This window comes from Camellia sinensis, chromosome 3 (assembly GCF_055761805.1).
Source record: "Camellia sinensis isolate YWXY chromosome 3, ASM5576180v1, whole genome shotgun sequence".
NCBI classification, from domain to species: Eukaryota; Viridiplantae; Streptophyta; class Magnoliopsida; order Ericales; family Theaceae; genus Camellia; species Camellia sinensis.
This window is the reverse complement of record NC_138963.1, coordinates 124,069,312-124,077,712: the sequence shown is the minus strand read 5'-3', so window position 1 is coordinate 124,077,712 and position 8,401 is coordinate 124,069,312. Positions and strand designations below refer to the sequence as shown.

Genomic DNA, 8,401 nt, shown 5'->3' with positions numbered 1-8,401 from the left:
GGCTCACTACTTGCAGTTTATCCGCAAGCCATACCTGGGAAGGGATGAAAAATAAGAGAGATTGAAGAATAGAGAAATGTACGATAAGGGAAAAGTAAGGAAGAGGTTTTAAGAGAAAAACAGAGAGTGAATGTTGAGTGATGTGAGAATCATAAATTAAAAGGGTGGAAAATAATACCTGGAGAAGTAATGGACTCGCTGCAAAGTGGGTAGCCTCTCGCCGATGAAAGGCATTCAAACCCATCAAGGTTTCAACCAGGGCCAAGCCCATGCAACTCTTACCCTCTTTCAGACATTGGGCCACTTCAATTAACCAGATGTCGGCTCCACTGAAACTAGGGGCAAGGAGGAATTGTACAAGTAGACATAAATAGAGAGCATGTTGTTTATGGACTCGCCAGAGAAGGTTACTCCTATCTCTAATAGAAAAAAATTGATGAACTAAACTAGGGATGTCTAGCTCCCCATCATGTGCCAACGATCGAGCCTCGTGTAACGTTAGCCCACACATCCATCCCAAAGCTTGGGCATGGCCAAAACGGAGTTGCAGCATGATTTTTTCATCATCCCGGGATTTCGTCAATGCTCGAAATTCCTCGAGTGTCGAACACACCTCTTGTGAAAGTGAAATGCATGTGTGATTGGATTCCAACATCGAACTGAGGCATGAAGAAAGGGAAGTGCAGCTCAGAGGAAAAGGGGCGTTTAGGCCGAAATCGCAAAAGTTCACCTTTTCCGAGCCGTCCAAAGTGGCTACCCAGTCTCGGAGCCTACTGTTGAACAGTGTCTCCATCTTGAGAGCAAAATAGCAAAGACTTGCTATTCTGCTAGAAAAATAGCATAGGAGCACCATTTATAGAGGTTGAGAAGGAGCAGTATGTAATAGCTAGACAGCATTGACCGACCTCATGTTTAGGCCCAGTCGTGCCTCCAGATCAGTGCAATTTCAAAAAAGTTGGTCTTTGTCTTGGCATACCGCAGTTGTGTTTTAAGTCCTTTTTGTTTGTACCAGATGTTTTTTAGTATTTTTGAGTTGTTTTCATTCTGTTATCAAGTTGTATTTTACGTTTTGTCCGGTTGTGGGTTGTTATCCGATTCAAGAATGAATACAAGGGTAAATATTCATTGATTTAAGTCTTATGCGAAGTTACCATGCAAAGGTTACGCCATTCATTACATGCCATTCATCACATATTATGCAAGGAGATTAGTCAAAAAAATTTCTTTTACAAACTAACAGGTCTAACCCCGATCATTGTTTTGCAAAGCAACAAAACAAAAGAAAATTCTTCAACAACAAAAGGGTCTATCTGAAGCTAGTCTTTAACTACAAAGCAAAAACAAAAACAAGAAATCATCATCATCATCAGCAACCCATCCTCGCTCTCTTCCTCCTCGGCTGTGGAGGAGGTGCGTCGCTGTCATGACTGGAGCTACTAGACTGCATGTCAACCGCCTCGCCCTCATCCGCAGAAGTCGTGTACTCCTCAAAGGACTCCTCGGGAGGTGAGTGATGCCTCACTCTGCCTCTCCCCTGGTCAGCTCCTCCTCTGCCCCTCACTGGGCCCCGTCTTTGTCTCCTAGTAGGAGGAGGTCCTATAGGTGCAACTAGTGCCGGCTCAAGTTACAGAACAGAAAAAAAAAAAAAAAAAAAAAAAAAAAAAAAAAAAAAAGAGAGAGAGAAAGAGAGTACGGATATTAGAAGAGGCCAATAAAGTTATGAGTAAGACTGTAATGACTGTAAACTGGGGGCAAAGCATACCTCAATCCTGTAAATGGCTAGAGCTGTCTGCCTCCTCCGCACCATGAGGAGCAATTGGTCATTCGTCTAGAGAAGGTCATCAGCATATGTCGTGGGTACTTGCAAAACAATGGAGAGTTTAGCACAGTGGAACAAAGCAACAAAGTACAATGAAGACGTAGAGTAGTGTAGTGGCCAGAAATATAAAGAAATGTGTACCTGCTCAATGCCGAGAGCAATCACCAATCTGCGATCCCTCTCCTCAATTTGTTCAAGAGGGATCTGCTCAATCTCCCTGTCTGGCTGCATGTATACGACCTTCGTAGGAATCACCGGAAGCCCAAGAATGGGAGCTATAGTAGGAACTCCTCTGGCGACAGTAGCAGCAGTAGCAATCTCTGGAATAGCGTGGACCATACCCAGGATAAGAGGTGTCATACCCAAGTCTACGAGAAAGTGGTGAAGTCGTTGGGCTCATGATGTCAGTCACCATCCTCTCTCAACATCAGGAAGTCAATCTGATGACCATCGTGAAGCTCATCAACTCCCATCATGCCTAAAGGAGGAGGATGTAGAATGTCAGGCTCAACAACGCCTCACGTCTGCCAGATGAACCTCTCTCCCAAGTAATATGCCCTACCAAAGGGACCCTCGAACAAAATCATCATAGTAGAGGCATGCCATGCGGTAACATAGGTTGCCCTCATTGCCTGAGGGATACTCGCCCAAGGGTGCCAGTCAACCTATGGAAGTAGATGTTAGATGCTAAAGACCTAAGCAGTATAGAAACAATACAGCATGGAAACAGTGTCATATGGAATCAATAGTATGGAAATGACAATATGGAGACAGCAGTATGTAAAAGTTAAAGACTAGTATTTTGTTACCTAATCCGCGGTGATGGTGTCGAAGAAACGGCGAAAGTAAGGGAAGTCTCGGTCTACGTGGCGGTATCGCTCAAATCGGGAGTTATAGTACCAGGAGCGGGGTACTGACAACTCAATCGGCCTCACTGGAACCGAAGCCAGAGAGGTGAAATATGTGTAAACACATAGCTACAAACAAAAAGACATGGATAGAGTAGATAAGTAGTTATGAACATAACAAATAAATAGATGCAAACAAGGGATGTAACGCAAAAATGAGCAGGAAATGAAAAACTGAACAAAATGTAAAGCTGAATAGAAAAAGTAAATATGAGGTGTACCTCCCGCACCATCTAATAGCAACCAAGTGAATCTGCCTTGCGGCGGGATGTGAAGCTTATGTAGCAGTACGAGATAGCCAAGCCGATGCCACCCCAGTCATACTCTATCACCTGTAGTAGGTGCACCAGTGCCCCCAGAAGATATAATCCCACGATGTTTTCCTTGTTGGAAAACAGGGTAGTGCCAAGGAGATACATAAAGAAGCCACAGGTGTACTAGGCGACGTCATCTGGAGTAGCTGGCCGAAGGTCGGTGAAGCGCTCCAAAAACCAACTGTACCTCACCATCCCGTGGTTGGTAGTGTCTGGGATGGCTCCGAGAAGCTAATGTTGTATGGCTCTCCACTATGTCATATCAAGATCACATGGGATGGGGCCGCTAACCCCAACCCGAAATCGTATGGGGTCAGAGTTAGCTCCCCAATCGATGAGAAGTGGAACGAGTCCATAGTGTCCCACTATCTCTCTAGTAGGGCCCCGTATAATAGCGACTCAGCCCTCATCTGTATGAGCCCTAAACAGAAGGGCCCAAAGCCGGCAACATCAACTAGTGTATGGACCTCTGTGGGGAAGCCTCTCATACCAGTGCCGGGGACCTGATATGGATCCATAGCCGCCAACCCTCCTAGCTATCACTTGTAAATTGGGAGTATTATCAATATGTAAATAGCACTAACGAGTGGTTTGTTTATGAGATTCAACATATGTACAAGACGAAGGAAAAGTTACTTATCGTGGAGACATCGGCGGACAAGTGCTGCACGGGCTCTCGCAGTAGGATGTCCTCATCTATCCCTGGGATGAGGCCCTCAAATCTCAAAATACCGCCTGCGGATGGAGCAAGTGTACGTGGTCAGTAAGTGGCCGCATCAAATGGCCTATCAATGAGCGGAGGCAACGTGGGAACGTCCTCGGCCTCTATATCTACACCTAAGATAGTGCCAATACTAATGGCAGGGTCCGGGATGGGAACCTCATCACTAGCCATAGAGAGAAAGTGAAAAAGGAGAAGAAAAAGTGAAGGGATGAGTGAAAATGGATGAGAATCTCAAAATTCAAACCCTATGAGAGAGAAAGTAAAGAGGTTATGGAAAGTCAAAGGGGGAAAAAAGGAAAGTGTGGCCAAATGTGAGGGAAAACAAGAGAAACCCCAAAACTCCACCAAATTGATTTTTGTTAGGTTCAAAGTGTAAAGGAGGGAAAGGGTTTCAAGGGAAAAAATTGCAAGGGTTGTTGGGTAACTCAAGGGGGTGGAAATCTAGAGAGAAGAGAAGCCTAGACAGAGAAGGGGAGGAGTTTTGACCTTGGATGTGTGCAAAATGGAGGTTGGAATATGTTTAAAACAACCGTGTCACGCAGCTTTCCCGATTCTGCCCTTGCCGCTATCGAAGCTAAGTCGTACTTCATCGAGGCCTGGCCGGCTTTTAATGTGAATTTAGTTAGTCTTTTTATTTACTTCTTTGTTTTTCCCTTGTATCATGGAGTTTTAATCTAAAAAAATAAACAAAAGCAAATAGAAAAATAGTGAAGAAGATAAGTGAAAAAGAGAGGAAAAAAAGAAAGAAGTGAAGAAGAAAAGAAAGAAAACAAAGAGATAAAAAAAAAAGTGAGTGAAAAAGAAAATATAAAAAGAGAAGGAAGGGAATAGAAACCAAAATATAAAAGGAAGGAAAGGGAAAATGGAGGAATTTTGTTCATTATGTTTTGTTCTATTGCATGACTTCATGATTTGTTGCTTTCATTCGTTTCGTTATTTCGTAACACATGATATTGTGTGCATGGTTCATTCAGAGGAGTTCCAGATAAATTCATTCGTATCACAGTAAAATCATCATCCATTTTACCATCAAATTGGAATGCGGTGTGTTCAAATTAAAGCCCATTGTTTTAACACATTGGCAAATTGCCTTTCACCTTATTACGTTGTTTTGGTCATTTTGATTTTACGTCTCTTGGTGTAGAATTCGTGTTCACTTCTTTGTCATTTCACTAATTCACATTTATGCGTTGTGTCATGGCTTGAGTTATCTTCGTGGGCCTTATGGCTTCATTTCCAAGGCCTTCCCGAGAATGAAATAATTTTGCTTCAAAGTTTGCCTGCTTCTGAATTTGGCTGCTTATGCATTATTCCGATGTCCTCCTCTCGTGTGCGACGTGTGAGGATTGTTTACCTCGGTTAAAAACAACAGGCGTGTCCCAGTGTTCACACCACCTCTCCTCCTCTTGCGTGCAATGCATGAGGATTGTTTGCCTCAATTAAAAACAACAGGTGTGTCCCGGTGTTCACACCACCTCTCCTCCTCTTGCGTGCGATGCGTGAGGATTGTATATCCTCGGTTAAAACCAACGGGTGTGTCCCGATGTTCACATCACATTTCCTCCTCTCGGGTGCGACACGTGAGGATTGTTTACCCTCAATTAAAAACAACAGATGCGCCTGTTTGTTCACACCACCTTTTCTCCTCTCCTGTGCAACGCATGAGGAATGTTTACCCTAGTTAAAAACAATAGGAGCGCCTGTTTGTTCACACCACCTTTACTCCTCTCGCATGTGATGCGTGAGGATTGTTTATCTCGATTAAAAACATCAGGTGTGCCCGGTTTTCACACCGTCCTCCTCCTCTCGTGTGAGATGCGTTAGGATTGTCCAAATCAGTTAAAAACAATAAGTGCGCCTGTTTCTTCACACCACCTCTCCTCCTATCGCGTGAGACGCGTTAGGATTGTTTGCTTTGGTTGAAAATATCAAGTGCGCCTATTTGTACACACCACCCTTCATCCTCTCACGTGAGATACGTTAGGATCTCGATTGAAAACCTTGGGTGCGCTCGATGGTTACGTCGCCCTTCACCCTTCCTACACGAGGCATAGTTAGGTCTACATTTTCTTACATCCTTTCTACGTGAGACGTAGTTTAGTTTGTGCTTTCTTTGTCCTTTCTACGTGAGATGTGTCAGTTTATGCACTTCTTTCTGTGTGAGACACAGCGGGGTTTATTTTGCTATGGTTTACATTTTCATTCAAACATTGCATTCTTGTTTAGATTGTAGCGTTGTTTCATTGCTTCATTGACATTCGAATGTTTCATTGCATTGTTTCATTGCATGATCATAAGTTATTTGCTACATTTTATTTTTGCGCTTTGCCCTCGAGTTCAATCTTTGCATTTATGTCTTGATTTCTTGCCCAAGCCTTGCGGCCCTGTCAAAATGGGTCGTCTCTGGGCATTGACATTTACTCACGTCACTTTATGACTTCGAGTTCTATCAACGCGGGGCAACTATAGACACCCTATTTTTTACTGCCCACAAGGCTCGAGCACTTTGCCCAGTACGCTCGATGATGAAAGTAGTGTTGTACGTGGTTCGAGGTCTCAACGAAAGGGCTATGTTTACGCTCTGAAATAATCCCAAACCTTCCATATTCCCACTATTTGTACCTCAGAAATCCATTTTTACACATTATGTCACCCTGTGTTTAGTCTGAAGCAGACGAATTGTGGAGAAAAGTATCTTCCAACATGTTCGGGGGACCGTCTTCTAGAAACTGCTCTGTGCGTCGCCCATATTGGCCAAATACTTTTCCTACACATTGTGCGGCTAACAAGAAAGGTGTGGCCAGTGTGTTTCCAAAATATTCTCTTCCTTTCCATGCATTTCTACTTTGTTCTTGTTCATTTTCTACAAAATACATGATTTTAATGGAACTAGGAGCTTGAAAAATGTAGAATGTTTGGAATCAACATCTCTAAAATCATTTTGGCTAAAATAGGTGTAGGGTAGGGATCCACCCTTATCCATGGCTCATATTGAAGGCATTGAAGCCACACATCTTGGTTTTCATCATCAAGGAGCTTTAAGGAAGTGTCCAAGTCTGAGGGGCAATCAAAATGGGTTGTCTATACTATGATGATAAATTCTACAACAATGTCATTCTCCACCAATGGCCAACAATGAATCTCTACCGATATCCAATTTCATATTACTCATGCAATTGATCCCAATTTCAAAATAAATAAATAAAAAATCTACTCAGTTTATGTAATTTCACAAATTAGGGTTTTTATAAACAAAAATTGAGGTTTTTCTCAAATTAAAACACCCATATGCTCTTTGATATATAGAAAACAAGTTCAATAAGAAACTAATAGAAAAATATCCAATCGTTTCCAAACCCTAATTTCTAACATGCAATTTCAGAAAGAAAGAAAGAAAGAAAAAAAAATCGTTACCAATCTCCCAATGGAGTATATCAAAATTATCACATACACTCATAGAAATCCATTTTAAATAAATAGAAGGAAACCCTACCTCTTGAAGAGAAGAGAAGAAGAGAAGCACAATTTCTTAAAAATGTCTGAATCGGATTTTGCTTTGGATGATCTCGAAGCCTTTGTCAAGCTCTACAACGTTAATACTCCGAATTTTGATTGAATCTAACTCCAAGACAACAAATATAAAGGATTTGTGTATGGGTTTGGTAGGAAGAATACAGAAAAAGGGAAATGATATATATATATATATATATATAGAGAGAGAGAGAGAGAGAGAGAGAGAAAATGTGTTTAAAATGAAAGGGGAGAGAAAATATCTCAACTTAATGCAAAATATATATATATATATATATGTGTGGTCCAAAAATTTGGTTGTGAGGCAGCCACGTTGCTCAAATTTTGGACCGTGCAATCTGCTCGTGCAAAAATTTTGGGCTGCTCATGTGGATTTTCTCACTGAATTTCTTTCGCTAGCTTACATAACCACTCGTGTAGAACAAATATTTCTCACATGTAGATTGACCCAAACAACTTTACAAGGTAAACTTCAAATAGACATATCTCCTTCTTCTGGAGTTAAAATTTGATCAATTTTATGACTAAATTAAAGTCTCAGAAGTAAGTTTTCCAACAGTTTCAGCCTCACATCAATATTCAAAGTGTGGAGAGACATTTGAATTTGGGATTTTTTGTCCAATCTTGCCCAATCATCTTGTTAACAGATCAATTAAGTCTCTAAACATCTAGAAGGACGTCCCAATTATAAAAACTAAAATGTCAAATGCATACCCATCATTTCCGAAAGACTGAAAATAATACAAAATACAAGGCAATGGTTCCAATCAACATAAACAATTTGGGTTTAAGATTCGAACCAGGTCCAGCTTTGACATTTTGGAGGCCCAAAATGAACTCTTGATATGGGGCCCCCTCATGCATTTAAAAAATAATAATTATGATCAAAAGATCATGTATTTAAATTTTGATCATATATATAATTATTAAAATTTATTTAAATATATAACAAACTTTGCAATAAATGAAAAAATTAAAATAATTCAAGCTGAAGTACTAAATAAAAAGTGAACAAACTGTACACTTAAATCACCTTTCTCATATTTTTAACTACAAAAATGCTTATTTAATTTGCATAATTCAACTTATTAACTAAATCATTTTT

At 41.0% G+C, this 8,401-nt stretch overlaps 1 long non-coding RNA gene across 3 annotated transcripts; it reads right to left on the bottom strand.

The window, feature by feature from the left end:
- Window positions 1-1,207: 1,207 nt before the first annotated feature.
- On the bottom strand, window positions 1,208-7,512 carry LOC114287487 (uncharacterized). Of its 3 annotated transcripts, XR_014364465.1 has the most exons (5): window positions 7,259-7,512; window positions 2,629-2,796; window positions 1,961-2,484; window positions 1,763-1,860; window positions 1,208-1,608 (listed from the first exon to the last, which is right to left on the bottom strand). It is a non-coding gene; the product is annotated as an uncharacterized LOC114287487 (long non-coding RNA). The 3 variants fall into 3 exon arrangements; XR_003637907.2 differs by having other exon boundaries at window positions 1,763-2,484; XR_003637906.2 differs by lacking the exon at window positions 7,259-7,512 and adding an exon at window positions 2,949-6,702 and having other exon boundaries at window positions 1,763-2,484.
- Between the last annotated feature and the right edge of the window lie 889 nt (window positions 7,513-8,401).